The following is a 17034-nucleotide window of genomic DNA, read 5'->3' on the forward strand; positions in this document are numbered from 1 at the left end:
TTGTGGGCCTTACTGTCTGAAGTTTAGTCTTTAACAAGTGAAATGCATGCTCAATTGGGTTGAGATCAGGTGACTGACTTGGCCATTCAAGAATATTCCACTTCTTTGCTTTAATAAACTCCTGGGTTGCTTTGGCTTTATGTTTTGAGTCGTTGTCCATCTGTAGTATGAAATGACGACCAATCAGTTTGGCTGCATTTGGCTGGATCTGAGCACACAGTGTGGCTCTGAATACCTCAGAATTAATTCGGCTGCTTCAGTCCTGTGTGACATCATCAATAAACACTAGTGACCCAGTGCCACTGGCAGCCATGCATACCCAAGCCATCACACTGCCTCTGCCGTGTTTTACAGATGATGCGGTATGCTTTGGATCATGAGCTGTACCACGCCTTCGCCATACTTTTCTCTTTCCATCATTCTGGTAGAGGATGATCTTGGTTTCATCTGTCCAAAGAATGTTCTTCCAGAACTGTGCTGGCTTTTTTAGTTGTTTTTTTTAGCAAAGTCCAGTCTAGCCATTTTATTCTTGACACTTATGAGTGGCTTGCACCGTGCAGTGAACCCTCTGTATTTACTTTCATGCAGTCTTCTCTTTATGGTAGATTTGGATATTGATACGCCGACCTCCTGGAGAGTGTTGGTCACTTGGTTGGCTGTTGTGAAGAAGTTTCTCTTCACCATGGAGATTATTCTGCGATCATCCCCCACTGTTGTCTTACGTGGGCGCTCAGGTCTTTTTGCATTGATGAGTTCACCAGTGCTTTCTTTCTTTCTCAGGATGCACCAAACTGTTGATTTTGCCACTCCTAATATTGTAGCAATTTCTCGGATGTTTTTTTTTTCTGTTTTCGCAGCTTAAAGGGAACCTATCACCCCGTTTTTTTCGGTATGAGATAAAAATACTGTTAAATAGGGCCTGAGCTGTGCATTACAATAGTGTAGTTTGTGGACCCCGATTCCCCACCTATGCTGCCGAAATACGTTACCAAAGTAGTCATTTTCGCCTGTCAATCAGGCTGGTCAGGTCGGATGGGCGTGGCTTCTTCCCCCAGATATTGCGTAGTTTTCCGTTGGTGGCGTAGTGGTGTGCGCATGTCCAAGGTCCCCAATCCTGCACGGGGGGGTGAAAATAGCAGCGATGTCCGTTATTCCATTGGTGGTCGGTGGGCGCGGCCATCTTCCTTTGGCCGCGCGTGCGCAGAAGCGGCGCTCTGCTGGCCGCGGCTTCAGGAAAATGGCCGCCGCGATCTCCATCTGCGCACGCGCGGCATCCCACGGCCATTTTCCTGAAGCCGCGGCCAGCAGAGCACCGCTTCTGCGCACGCGCGGCCAAAGGAAGATGGCCGCGCCCACCGACCACCAATGGAATAACGGACATCGCTGCTATTTTCACCCCCCCGTGCAGGATTGGGGACGTTGGACATGCGCACACCACTACGCCACCAACGGAAAACTACGCAATATCTGGGGGAAGAAGCCACGCCCATCCAACCTGACCAGCCTGATTGACAGGCGAAAATGACTACTTTGGTAACGTATTTCGGCAGCATAGGTGGGGAATCGGGGTCCACAAACTACACTATTGTAATGCACAGCTCAGGCCCTATTTAACAGTATTTTTATCTCATACCGAAAAAAACGGGGTGATAGGTTCCCTTTAAGGATGGCTTGTTTCACCTGCATGGAGAGCTCCTTTGACCGCATGTTTACTTCACAGCAAAACCTTCCAAATGCAAGCACCACACCACAAATCAACTCCAGGCCTTTTATCTGCTTAATTTAGAATGACATAACGAAGGGATTACCCACAACTGTCCATGAAATAGCCTTGGAGTCAATTGTCCAATTACTTTTGGTCCCTTTAAAAACAGGGTGGCACTTGTTAAGGAGCTGAAACTCCTAAACCCTTCATCCAATTTTAATGTGGATACCCTCAAATGAAAGCTGAAAGTCTGAACTTCAACTGCATCTGAATTGTTTTGCTTAAAATTCATTGTGGTAATGTCTATAACCAAAATTAGAAAAATGTCGTCTCTGTCCAAATATATATGGAATATCACAGAAACAAAAAATGTACGTGCCTAATTTAACAATTATTTCACCGACTAAAGCACTCAATTGACAGATAATTAAATACACGTTAAAACATATTATTTAATAATATTTTAGATAAAATAGACAACACACACGTCCTAAAAAGGCTACTGTTTGGCTAGAAAAAGGTACAGGGTGCTCTCAATCCCTAATGCGCAGGCTGTCTGTACCCTGCCTTGCTGCGGAGGTTGGCACCCTATGAGACCTGCGCAATGGCGCCCCCGCTCTCGTAGGCTGGCCCTATTGAGCCCTAGCGCTGTGGGCTAACAATCGCTGCAAAGCACGCTGATTGCTGGATAAGGTAAAAAATACTAAGGCACCAAATAGATAGATAAAAAACAGTATAAATCACCAATCTAGTATATAGGCATATATTTAGACAGTATGTTCATCTCGACGCGTTTCTCCGAGATCGGTTCATCAGGAGACATACTAGAATAAATTCACTTATCTGAATGAAAGACAAGAAGGTAAACCACTTTAGAGGTACAGTGCGGTGCAGCGGTGGGGAACAATGTCCATCCTGAATCCACTGTTTGAGTCAGGGCCAGCCTACGAGAGCGGGGGCGCCACATTGCGCAGGAATTTGTAGGGTGCCAACCCCCGCAAATAGGCAGGGCGGATATAGGTGCAGATATCCCATAGGGAGTCTATAGGCTTGATAGGGTCATGTGCAATTATGTACTATACGTGTGCTACTATTAACTCAGGGAGAACACACGTGAGCACTTATTTTATGTGCGTATAAGTACAAGGCACATTAGTCATTGTTATCTGTTTGTCTGTGTGTTTGGTCTGCTGTTTGTCTATCATTCTGCACTTGAGGGTGGCTTAGGGTGAGATAGGACGAGTCTACGTTGAGCGGGGGCGCCATTGCGCAGGTCTCATAGGGTGCCAACCTCCGCAGCAAGGCAGGGTACAGACAGCCTGCGCATTAGGGATTGAGAGCACCCTGTATCTTTTTCTAGCCAAACAGTAGCCTTTTTAGGACGTGTGTGTTGTCTATTTTATCTAAAATATTATTAAATGTTATGTTTTAACGTGTATTTAATTATCTGTCAATTGAGTGCTTTAGTCGGCCAAATATATATGGACCTAACTGTATCTCTTCACCCAGAACTCCAACCCCATCCATCAACAGTCACCTCTGTCCAGGCAGCACAGGATGTAACCCAATTTTTCCTATTATCATTTAAACTATGCAGCATAACTCCCAAGTAATTAGGCTAATCAACAGCTTTGGTGCCAAGCTCTTTAAGGGACCCATATCCACTCAGAGGTTTGGTGCAATTGGTCTTTCAGTAATGTGCATTCAATTTCCCACTGACACCTTGCCGTGTAAACAGGTTGTCAATCTGAACAGCTTATTTATATAGGAGGAAAATGTGGATTTCTCTGGAATGAAACATCGGATTGCAGATGTCAAGGTGTCACTTTATTCAGCTTCCTATGGCCTAAATGACCAAATAGACGGCTTAGGAAAGTTGATCCTAATGACAGATTCATTTAAAAATACTGATTTTAGCAATCGGTGCTGCTGGTTGGTCGATGTAAATGGACCCCTATGCTTTAGCTTCACAAAGACCATGTTGTGGCCAAAATGTGCTTTGTTGGCCTGACTAAAGAGTTGATCAGAGGATCGCTCTGGTGCCTTGAATACAGTTGCTTGAGGTTGGGATTCATCAGAAACCACATGGAGAGTTGCCACAAGGAAGCATGGAGATAATGGAGTGGTGTGTAGGAAGTCCATAAGGATATCCTATTCCAACATTTACTATGGGTCTGGGTTGCTTGTATTGTCTTTACTCAGCTCTGCTACTTTGTGAAGCTCAGCTTGGCTATGTTGAAATATAGCTTAGAAAGGAAATTTTTCAAGCGAGTATTCTACTGTCATATCTGGTTATTCCCAAAAGGCTTACATAGAACATTCTTCAGGCACTGTCCATGCTATGAAAAATCCACTAGGAAACATGTGAATGCAAGCTAATCACTAAATATACATGGAAACTCAGCTATTTCCATAGACGTTGCATTGATTGATGATATAAGTTCCATAAATGGTACCATTAATTCAGTCTTAAAGGGTTTCAATGTACTTGGATATAAAAAGTGACTGTAGCGTGTAGGGTAAACCATGATTGAGTACAAACTTGTGAGTACTACGCTGTATAACCGGGGTTGTATACACAGACGTTATCGGTTAGGATCACTGTATTTTAGCCCTAGCTGTCTGCCTCGGGGGGGGGGGGGGGGACACTCCATAGAAGCTGCTAATGAATCACTGTGATTGAGAAGGACAGAACATCCTATCTAGCCAAAATTTCTTTTCAAAGCCATGTACGAAGCCAGACAATTCCCTAAGTGACACCCTGCAGCTCCTTTCTACTTTTATCTCAAAAGAATCCTCCTGAATTACTGCATGTTTCATTCATGATGTTTCTTTTCTTCCTTAGTGGGCAATTTACAGTAATAGTCCTTTTTTTACCATATGTCTCCTCACCTGCTACCATAGCAATATGACAAGAAGACGTACGATATATCTCAATGCTGTAGTGATTTACAAATGAGAGTCATTTCGGAAAATTGCTTACCAGTTTGTATAAACAGCAAAAGGTAATGTAGATTGTAAATAACGCAGCAATCAATTGGGTGATATACTATACATTATGGCTGTACAGTGACGCTAAGGACCAAATTCGACACAATGCCTATACGTGCTTAATGAGAGGAGCTGGTTAATTCTCATGTGCTGGCCCTGAGTGACGTGGAGGGGCATCTGGTGCTCATTATCTACTTCTGCAGAAACAAACTCAGCAACTTGGGAAGGATTCCACGTGGACTATTTCTGAAAAGACAAAACCTTTCTGTCCTTTTGAAGGAGAAACTGCAGTAAATCTAAAATAATACATATTAATTTGCTGTGCAGTTGTTCTTTGTTGATCTCTGTAAACAGCCAATAAGTGCTTAAGACCCCCCATGCACATAAGACTCACGTCGTCCAAACCCACCAATGTCGATGGGCTTGATCAATGGTCCAATGTGAATGGGTGCACCAATTGCACAGTTCCACTGCGTGTTTAGACACAGCTCTTAAGGGTCTTCATGAAATCCCATTCAATTGTTTGGAACACAGAAAAGTTTCTGTGTAAAAAAAAAAAAAAACTGCGGAAAAGATACAGCATTTAAACCTAAATGTCCAAGCAACGTTGATGTGATTTCATGAAAAGTTCGGCCCTCAAAGTTACTGATGGAGTGTATGGCTATGGTGTATTTTTTTTTCTGTAGAGATGCCATTTTCCTGGGAACCTCTCTCACACCAAGTGTATGTACCCAGCAGCTTTTTAGTCATTATCCCGGTAATTATATGTTTGATATATCCTGCCTCTATTAGGGATGTTTTGGCAATCAGACACTTTCTTTCCATTTTGTTATGTCACAAGGATTTAATGATGCACCATGGCGTATTCAAAGCTACTGACATTTTTTTATAACCCAACCCTGCTTTATACTTCTCCACAACATTGTCTCTAACATGTCTGTAGAGCTCATTGTCTTCATGTTGCTTGCTTTGTGATGTTGCAGAATCTGACATCAGAACAGCTACTTATGCTGACATCATCTGACACATCATGGGGCACTTTTACTACTAAAGGGGGATATTTTCAATTAGTTACTTAACTACTGAAGCTTGTTGGTTCCATAAAGCAGAATTTGAGGACTTCATACTAAAGTGGTGAGTACCTATAGTATGCACTTACAACTTTTCAGTTTTTAGTGATTGGTGTATTTTTCTTAATTTCACTGTAACAACTTGGACTATTTGTCAGGTTTGTTACATAAAAAAACCCAATAATACGTCTGGTACACTGGTCGAGAATAGCAGGGCCTTAATCCAAAAATTGAAATATATTACACCAACAATTGAGCACATCATAAATGCGCATTGAACACAGGAATTTGTCTAACTCATTTGTCAGATTTCATATTGGGAAGATGGTGGTGAAATAGATCAGGAACCTCTGTAGTGAGTCAAGAACCTTAGGTATTATACAGTTGTGGCCAAAAGTATTGACACCCCTGCAATTCTGTCAGATAATACTCAGTTTCTTCCTGAAAATGATTGCAAACACAAATTCTTTGGTATTATTATCTTCATTTAATTTGCCTTAAATGAAAAAACACAAAAGCGAATGAAGCAAAAAGCAAAACATTGATCATTTCACACAAAACTCCAAAAATGGGCCAGACAAAAGTATTGACACCCTCAGCCTAATACTTGGTTGCACAACCTTTAGCCAAAATAACTGCGACCAACTGCTTCCGGTAACCATCAATGAGTTTCTTACAATGCTCTGCTGGAATTTTAGACCATTCTTCTTTGGCAAACTGCTCCAGGTCCCTAATATTTGAAGGGTGCCTTCTCCAAACTGCCATTTTTAGATCTCTCCACAGGTGTTCTATGGGATTCAGGTCTGGACTCATTGCTGGCCACCTTAGAAGTCTCCAGTGCTTGCTCTTCAAACCATTTTCTAGTGCTTTTTGAAGTGTGTTTTGGGTCATTGTCCTGCTGGAAGACCCATGACCTCTGAGGGAGACCCAGCTTTCTCACACTGGGCCCTACATTATGCTTCAAAATTTGTTGGTAGTCTTCAGACTTCATAATGCCATGCACACGATCAAGCAGTCCAGTGCCAGAGGCAGCAAAGCAACCCCAAAACATCAGGGAACCTCCGCCATGTTTGACTGTAGGTACCGTGTTCTTTTCTTTGAATGCCTCTTTTTTTCTCCTGTAAACTCTATGTTGATGCCTTTGCCCAAAAAGCTCTACTTTTGTCTCATCTGAACAGAGAACATTCTTCCAAAACGTTTTAGGCTTTTTCAGTTAAGTTTTGGCAAACTCCAGCCTGGCTTTTTTTTGTCTCGGGGTAAGAAGTGGGGTTTTCCTGGGTCTCCTACCATACAGTCCCTTTTCATTCAGACGCCGACGGATAGTACGCGTTGACACTGTTGTACCCTCGGACTGCAGGGCAGCTTGAACTTGTTTGGATGTTAGTCGAGGTTCTTTATCCAACATCCGCACAATCTTGCGTTGAAATCTCTTGTCAATTGTTCTTTTCCGTCCACATCTAGGGAGGTTAGCCACAGTGCCATGGGCTTTAAACTTCTTGATGACACTGCGCACGGTAGACACAGAAACATTCAGGTCTTTGGAGATGGACTTGTAGCCTTGAGATTGCTCATGCTTCCTCACAATTTGGTTTCTCAAGTCCTCAGACAGTTCTTTGGTCTTCTTTCTTTTCTCCATGCTCAATGTGGTACACACAAGGACACAGGACAGAGGTTGAGTCAACTTTAATCCATGTCAACTGGCTGCAAGTGTGATTTAGTTATTGCCAACACCTGTTAGGTGCCACAGGTAAGTTACAGGTGCTGTTAATTTGTTAATTACACAAATTAGAGAAGCATCACATGATTTTTCGAACATTGCCAATACTTTTGTCCAGCCCCTTTTTTTTGTTTGGTGTGGAATTATATCCAATTTGGCTTTAGGACAATTATTTTTGTGTTTTTTCATTTAAGACAAACTAAATGAAGATAATAATACCAAAGAATTTGTGTTTGCAATCATTTTCAGGAAGAAACTGAGTATTATCTGACAGAATTGCAGGGGTGTCAATACTTTTGGCCACAACTGTAAAGACTTATTACTTCTGCACTCTGAGTAATGAATATTCACAATATTCCCAAGTATAGTTTGCTTCCTAAAAGTAGAAAGAGGACAAAAGCAAATATGAATTTCTCCTACTGCTGACCCTGCATTGTCCATGTCAAGCATTGTACCATATCTGAAAAAACATAAATCACTTGGTTGGGTGGCTCAGTAGTTACCACTATGGCTTGCTGTACGGGATTCCTGGGTTCAAATCCTACCGTGTTGATGTGGGTTTCCTCTAGATACTCCGATTTACTCACACACTTCAAAGACATAATGACATAATTTAGATTATGAGCCATAATGGGGACAGTGATGATAATGTAGGTAAAGTACTGCGGAATATGATGGTGCTATATTAGTAAGTCAAATATATAATTAAGGACCTTAGTATTAAACTTTCATTGATAAATATGAAAATATTGCTTATACCTTGCTGGACACATTATTGCATCCTTGAAGCCATAGGATTGGAAACCACTGAATCTATCTATAGATTAGAAGATGATGGAATGCAAAATTGTTCTTTATGATATGTTACCTAATATTCTTACTGCTCGATATGCCAACAAATATTCACCTACTGTAGATGAGGTATTATATTGCCTAAGTAGTCTTACAAATGATGCAGTTGTACACAGGGAAATTGCTATATTTCTACTATTTAAAGAAATATATTAGACTACTCAGATCTAGAAATATAGAGAGCCAAGAAAAGAATATATATCACACATTCAGATTGAGTTATTTTACGGAAGCCAGAGGAGGTAGGATTTGGACAAGTACTGTAGTTACCCAATATATTTAGAATTACTGTTTGTATTGCATTTTGCATGCAGTTTTTACCACTTATGTCTTCACATATCTAAGATTTTAATTGTTTGTTTTTTTCGCAAAGAGTCAAAAATCGAACAGTAAACTAGTGCCACGCTGGGATACTTTAATTGACCCAGCTTTAGTACAAAAAACCTTGACATCAGAGCTGGGAGTTAATGGCGAATAATCTAACGCGTAAAACACATCTGGATCTAGACAGAGGGGGCCCTGAAGCAGACACAGGGAGGGGTGAATATCTGAGTTGTCCAAAAAAGCTTCAGCTCCTGCCAACATCGTATGCTGAGATGTAAACAGTCAGAAGCCCATAATGGAGGAGGAGATGTGTATTTGAGTCATAGGCAAAACAGAAGAGTAGGAGAGGTGTGAACTGAAAAAAAAGTCCTCTGTTAAGCACGTATTCCTGTTTCCAGTCTTATTGTATAGCCAAGCCACTCCTTTTACTTTTCATAGAATGTCAAACCTGAGCATAACGTTTGGTTTTCTTCATCTGTTGAAACATGATCATAGGAAATTGTAGCATTAAGCACTCAGGGATGTCTGTGTGGTTAAAAAAAATCAGATAATTGAAAATACAGATTGTGGGTTATCTCATACATGTAAGAGGAAGAACATCTAAGTAATGAGAGGAGTGTCTACAGTTCTTTCAGTAGCCTCCGAGAAGAGGTGGTAGAGGTCAGGATTGTCACATCATTCAGAAATGCTTGGATAGTTTGGGGAACATTACAGTGGAAATGAAAACTGCAGAAATGATGACGTGGGCTTCTATGCTTGAACACATCAGCATAGTGAACAATGACATCTGGTTTTTATTTAAAGGGTAGGACAATATATATGCTACTCTAAATAGTAAGTTAATTGGATTGGACACCTTTTGGGGTCAGATACCAACAATATGGCAACATTTCCCAACGACTTTGACTATTTTCCCTGTCCCTTCTGCTGAAAAACATCCTCTCCAGCATGATGCTGCCACCACCATGTTTCTGTGTGAGGATGGTGTTCTTGGGGTGATGAGCTGTGTTGGTTTGGTGCCAGTCATAGTGTTTAATTTGGTGAACAAAAAGTTAAATTTTGGTCTCATCTGACCACAGCACCTTCCTCCATACATTTGGGGAGTCTCCCATATGTCTTTTGGCAAACTCAAAATGAACCTTGCTATTTTAAACCTATTAAACTATAATGAAGATAGTTCATGGTCAATTCATCTATTCCTTTCTAGGGTGAAAAAAAAGGTGTCAGAAGACATCATTATGTACGAATGTATTGCAGTTTCATCAATAACCACACCATTAGAACTTACTCCTTTCTGACATGAAAACTACATGTCCATGACCAGATGGTTGGTGGCCGCAAACAATGGCTTCAATGTGGCAGGGGCTGTCATATGCCTCTCTTTCTAAAAACAGTGTTTGTACAAATTGTTTGATTTTATTGTATTTTTGTGACTGTATTAATATGTGGAATTGCGTAAAATTTTATAGGCACTAATGTGCATGGTTAATATAATGTACTGTGATGAATGTATAATGTGATTTATGTATAGTATATAGGGAAAGTACAGGATTAAGTATAGGGCATAAGTACAGCACAAGACATAGTGATTGAGGTAGAAAAGGAAAAGTGCAGTTGTGGGCACATTAGATACAGTAGGTAAGTTGAACAAGTTTAGAAACAGTTAAATGGTTGGGACCAGCCCAGCCAAAGGAGGGGGAAGGGTCAGTTAATAAGGGGAGCACTTCCTGTTTTTTTAGTCAAACAGATGAATCGGGACACTGTTTGTTGTAAGGTGCACAGAGAGGGGCTGCTGTGTTCCCATACCTTGGCACCCTACAAGAAAACAGTGTCTCAATTCTCCTGTGCCATGTGTATGGTGCAGTACATTCACGTTTCAGTCACAGGCCTCCTCTGTCTCCATGATTCCAGATCCAGGGGCATCTGCACACAAACCAGGGGACACTCGCTTCTTAACAAGCAGTTCAACTTTACTTAGCATCTTGATTTCAGTTGCAGTTACCCCACAGTATTCTTCCATGTTCTGTTTTTTCTGCCTGAGCTATCCCTTTCCTCACTGGCATCTCTGGCCCCTGAGATACTTAGTCTGGCTTCACAGTTTCCATGAGTCTCTCTCCATCTTACTCATGCATTTTCCCATCTTGCTTCCACTTGTAGGAAGGGAATAAGGCACGCTTCCCAATGCCTAGTTCGGGCAATAGGTCCCGGATGTTATAGGAATATCCGCTGAAGACAGTTGCAGACTTTCTCATACTGCCAAACAGTCCATACTTCTCGTTCCCTTCAGCCCTCTGGCCTTGAACTCCTGCTAACAATTTATCTATCTTAAATCTAATCTCCAACTCTCATCTTTCTGAATTAAACCAGGAAGTGCTCCCCTTATTAACTGTCGCTGCTTCCTCCCTTGGCTGGACTGGTCCCAATTATTTAACAGTTCCTAAACCTTGGCAACCTAATTGCTGAATCTAATATGTATCTATGGGCACAGTTTATGTACATGAGCCATCTGTATTTTACAGTTCACACTCCTCTCTAAAAAGAATAATGCCTAACACACATTTGCATATACAGTGAAGAACCAAAGCGTAATATTGTATTGAACTTTTGACTTTCATTCTCCATATCTCATTCATTTCTGCTTTGAACTTGAGGCCGCTATAATTTTAGAGACAATCATCTTGGATATCTCATACTTAAATTCGACTTGCAACTATTTTGCATATGGTTAGTTCTGCACATTCTTGTCATGTCACTGCATTGTTACTGTCTTGTTCCTAAAGATCTAAATTTAGTTTTTTATTATTTTGTTAGTATTTTGTAAATCCACCTTTGGCATTTAACACTGCTTGAATCCTTCTGGACATGCTGACAATCAGATTAAAAAATGTGTCTACCGAAATTTGATCTCAGATCTCTTATGCACGTTCCCAAAGTTGGTAAATACTGATTTACTCACTTGGGTATGTATACAGTGTTTTCTTCAATTCTGCCCACAAGTGTTTGATTGCGTTGAGGTCTGAGGACTGTGGAGGCCACTCCATCAACTCTGCTTCATTGTCATTGAATCATTACTTCGCCTGTCTCGGCGTATGCTTCGTGTCATTATGTCGTCATATGTCGAACATTATGTCGTTCTTTTCATATCCATAGTACATGAGTGTACGAAGATACTCATCTTGCAGGATACTCACTCATAGCTCAGCATTGAGACCACCATCGATCCTGGTCAAGTATTCAGTGCCTCTGGCTGTGAAACAACCCCATATCATCATGCTTCCTTCACCGAACTTGACATTTCCTTCAATTTCTCAATCCGTTAGCCCCTTTTCCACTTGTTTATTTCAGACCCACTTGCACCTATCGGAGCCTAGTCTGTTGACTTTGGTGTCATTGCTCCAAATCATCTGGTTCAAATCTTTAAGGGTATGTCTCTACGCTTTGGACGCAGCACATGTCCACTCTGTCCAAAGCGCGGCCAGCTTTGGTGCATGTGGTGATTCTGCATGTGTTCATTGAACCATGCAGAATCACCGCAAGATACATGCTGCCGTCTAGAAAGACACGCCGCATGTGCGTATACACAGGGAAGCCGGAGGAGTCCCTGCACGTATAATGGAGATGGGATTTCATAAAATCCCATCCACTATGCTGTAACATCTGGCCGCTGTGGATTGGACGCTGCTGCTGTGCACAGCATCCAATCCGCAGCATTTACTGACCATGGAAACATACCCTAAATGTCCACTTTTTGTACTTGTTTGCAAACTGGAGCCGACACTTCTTATAACAATGTTGAAGTTGAGTTTTCTTCACGTTTTTTCGGGCCACCATTCCAGACTTGTGTAATCTTCATCGCAGGGTGCTTGCATCGACCTCTGTGATCTCACTATTATGAAGCCACCTCCATTTCTGTGTTTGTCGTGGCAAAACTGATAGACCTTGGGATTAGCCGACATTTTGACCAAAAGACTGCTGTCAATGAGCTGGATGATGCTGTTTCTCTTTTCTTGGGAAATCATCTTAATGGCTACTCCTCAATCCTAGTATTCAGGAGGAAAAATATTTTTCCACCACCAGGAGCAAAACAATAACAATGCTGTGACATGACAAGAATCTGCATAGCTAATCATATGCTAAATAGTTGCAAGTCAAATTTATGTATGGGACAGCCAAGATGATTGTCTATAAAATGATGGGAATCTCACGATCAAAGCAGTAGTGGATGGTGAGAGAGTAACGTCTATCTGTGGACCCTAGGCACCCCAGTCTGACACTGGTAAATTGTCTTTACAATATAAATACTATGAATCCAGTGACTCACCGGTCTCCAATTAAAGTAATTCATTTTCTTTTCTTCTTTATTCAGGGCAGACTTCTATAACTTCTTCCAGCCATGACTTGTCTCCATAGAATGTAACCTACAGATCTATGGCAGTTCATTTTTACAGCAACTTCTCCACTTTTTCATCCACTTGTACACAAACTCCAAAGTGCCACCCCAGTGGCTTACACAGTAATAGCGCCTCTCTTTTATTCTACCAACAGTAATGCTGTTCCCAAACATAAAATACATTGTACTAGAAATGTCTAAGGCTCGGCTCACATTTATCCTTGCGCTCTATGCTGAGCGTTTAAACCTGGGTCTCCATATAAATCTCTGAAATACATGATTCTGACAGAACCGCCAACATAATATTCCCTATAATGATGCAGATGGAAACACTGTGGATATTGGCTGAACTATGATCCGGCGATGTTTGTCTTCTTAAGAGTGCAAAAAGGCACGGTTGGATACAGTTTTGTGAATCTAGGAAAAGGACATCGCAGAACAGAGGCCAGATGGAGTCCAGAGTAACTCTGCTGCCTCATTATAGTGAATGGATCATTGGGTTTCATTTGAATCACGTCATTCAAAGATTTAAATGGAAACCTCGACGTAAGTGCTTATCGTAGAACAGAGGATAAATGTGAACCACAATGTTATGTAAAATGTTCGCAATAAAAGCTTCAACTCAATATACACAATAAAACAAGTCTTCACACAGTTCCTTCATCTCTCAATGGACAAATGGGGGGCTTCCACGTTACTGGTAGCACAAAGGCTCTAGGAAAGCAAAATGGCTCTATACCCCTTAAAAGAAATCTAGCGAATTCTGCACTCCCAAATCCTAATGCCGCCCTCCCTCTGAGTCCCACAGTGAGCCTAAATCGCAGTTAGTATCCGCATGTTTGGCATTCCTGTTTCAATGAGAGCATGCGTAATTTATGGGGTCCATGTCTCCAGAACCACAAGCTGAGCACAATGTATGGTCACTACAACGTGCTGGGCACTACAACTTATATACACTACACTGACAGATTTGCAATTTTCACTCAGCAACATCCATTGCTGCATGTTTCTGGAAAACACCCATGGAGTCAAAATTGCCATTACCTCTGTAGATAAATTCCCAAAGGCGTGTAGTTTCCAAAATGGGGTTACTTGAGGGGATTCTGTTCTTCTGCCAGTAGGGGCTGTGTATATAGAGTCCGCAAACTATTCTATGAAAATTTGTTCTCCAAGAATCAATTAGCTCTCCTTCTCTCCCAAGTCTTGCCACATTCAGGAGAAACTGCGTGACAAATTTTGGTACCATTTTGTACCCATTTTCCTCTGTGAAAATGTTAAGTCTGGGGCTGAAACATATTTTTAAAGCAAAAATGTAATTATTGGTAAATTGGTATATAATTGTGTGACACGCTCGTGGTGTCAATATGATCACTGCACCCCTAGATGAATTCATTGAGAAGTGTAGTTTGTAAAATGGGGTCACTTATGGGGGTTCTGCTGTTCTTGAACCTCAAGGGTTCTGCCAATATGACATGGCACCCGGAAAACATAACAGCAAAATCTGCATTATAATATGGCGCTCCTTTACTTCTGAGCTTTCCACTGTGCCTGAGAAGTATTTCCCGATATGTAGGTTATTGACACACTCAGGACAAATTGCTCAACAAACCGACAGGTCTATTTTTTTCTTATAAGCTCTGGTCTGGAAACTGGCTAGGCCACTTCAGGACCTTGAAATGCTTCTTACAGAGCCACTCCTTAGTTTCCCTGGCTGTGTGTTTCGGGTCATTGTCATGCTTCAAGACCCAGACATGACCCATCTTCCATGCTCTTACTTAGGGAAAGAGTTTGTTTGCCAAAATCTCACGATACATGTCCCCATTCATCCTCCTGTCAAAATGGCACAGTCGTCCTCCACTCTTTGCAGAAGACTATACTTCACGGTTGGGACAGTATTCTTGTTCTATTTTGGTCTCATGTGACATATGACCTTCTCCCATTCCTCCTCTGGATTATCCAGATGGTCAATGTTGAACTTCAAACAGGCCTGGACATGTGCTGGCGTGAACAGGGGGACCTTGCATGCCCTGCAGGATTTTGTCACTTTTCAGGTCATTGACCAAGTCTTCTCGTGTAGTTCTAGACTGACCTTTCTTAGAATCATCCTTCCACCACGAGGCAAGATCATGCATGGAGCCCCAGACCAAGGAAGATCTTGTGTTTTATCAATTTTCTAATAATTGCACCAACAGTTGTTACCTTCTCACCAAGCTGCTTGCATATTGTCCTGTAACACATCCTTGCTTTGTGCAGGTCTACAATTTTGTCTCTGGAGACAGCTCTTTGGTCTTGACCATGATGGAGAGGTTAGAGTGAGATTAATTGAGTGTGTGGAAAGGTGTCTTGTATACAGGCAACAAGTCCAAACAGGTGAAATTAATACAGGTAATGAGTGCAGAGTAGGAGGGTTTCTTAAAGAAAAACTAATAGTCTGTGAGAGCCAGAATTCTTGTTGATTGGTAGGGGATTTTCTGTTTTTTATTTACAGATTCTGACTCTCACAGTTGAAGCCTAACTATCATAAAAATTACAGACCTCTCCATTCTTTGTAGGTTGGAAAGCGTGCATAATCGGCAATGTATCAAATGCTTATTTTCCCTACTGTATATTAGGTATATATATATTTATATCTCGGTTGCCATAAAAGTAGGGGTCCCAAACATATTTCGAGCACAGGGACTCCAAGCTGTCAGTGTCTGCCCTAGTGAGGTATTGGTTATGTTGTGCTCGCAGTTTCTGTCTTCATCTTTATAATCATAAATTATGTAATTTAGCACAACTTGTGTAGTGTAACAACCTTCAAGTATTTCCCAGCTGTGAGTTTTATAGAAGCGCTAATTGAACATGTGGAGCAGACCTTAAAAAGGGCAATCTGTGTTCTGAGCAGAATTTACACTTTTCCTGTATGACCCACATAAAACAATTTTTTTACATTCTGTATATCATTGAATGCCCTGTGTTAGGAAAACTAAAGGAAACGGATTACAGGTCTTCTATGCATTTATCACCATTAAATTAAATGAGGCTAAACTACTATCGAAACACCAAAGAAATGCAGCATGTGATTATACCTACCTAAAGCATATGTAAAATATTATTTAGTGTAACATGTTAACAAGGCAATAAAGTCAATGTCCACTTTTAAACACTATGGGCCCTACTCATTATTGCATTTACACCTTTATTGTTGAGTTTTTAGTGTTTTGTGCCTTTTTTGGTTGAGCCATATTCAACTTTCCATTTGCACCTTTTGCAAAGTCAGTTTTTAAGTGTTGGTCTGTTCTTCTTATTTTTAGTTTGCTACTGACTTTTGGCGCAGTTTAGGGTTTCTATATGCATTTGCATCATTAAACATTTGCGACTCTTTGAAAAGTCACTACGCTTGCCTCTATTGTATTCTGTTAGGGCAAACGAGATGCGTGTGTTCTTGCCTTAGTTGTCTGCCACCAAATTGTTCATTGGAGGTTTAAGGCCGGAGAAATCACAGGACATGGACAATGAGTCGTGTCTCAAATGAATTCTGGCTTATTGGTTGAAATGTACAGTATTTTATAGAGAGAAATAAGGGTTTTACCATTCATTACCTCAATGCCTTATCTCAGAATTATTGCTAGTCATTGCTGATTTCTGTCATCCACATGTCATTATCTATATTACAATAATGGTTAATCAATTGGGTCAAGCTGACATCTTGTCTTGCACGTAGCATATTGATCTTTGCTCAACATGAGGGGAGTGGGGCTGGTACACCTTGCTACAGAGATATTCAGTATTATTCATTCTTGATTAGCTCAGTGGATCACACCATCATATCAGAGTCCACTTGATATGGTAGGAATGACTTAGAGCACGTACACATTTTAAGTAATATCTGTGATTCTTATACATATTCAGCAAAGCGTCAATATTGCTACAAGAGTCTTTTTTGGTATATATTCACATTCAAATATATATATTTCAAATACATATCCTTAACAGTCTGCCG

The 17034-nt window shown here is 41.1% G+C and overlaps 1 long non-coding RNA gene across 1 annotated transcript; it reads left to right on the forward strand.

The window, feature by feature from the left end:
- Positions 1-5711: 5711 nt before the first annotated feature.
- LOC143818260 (uncharacterized) lies at positions 5712-13173 on the forward strand. Its single transcript, XR_013224424.1, has 3 exons — positions 5712-5830; positions 9867-10054; positions 13026-13173. It is a non-coding gene; the product is annotated as an uncharacterized LOC143818260 (long non-coding RNA).
- The last annotated feature ends 3861 nt before the right edge of the window (positions 13174-17034 follow it).

The sequence above is a fragment of the Ranitomeya variabilis genome, chromosome 3 (genome assembly GCF_051348905.1).
Source record: "Ranitomeya variabilis isolate aRanVar5 chromosome 3, aRanVar5.hap1, whole genome shotgun sequence".
Classification (NCBI taxonomy): Eukaryota; Metazoa; Chordata; class Amphibia; order Anura; family Dendrobatidae; genus Ranitomeya; species Ranitomeya variabilis.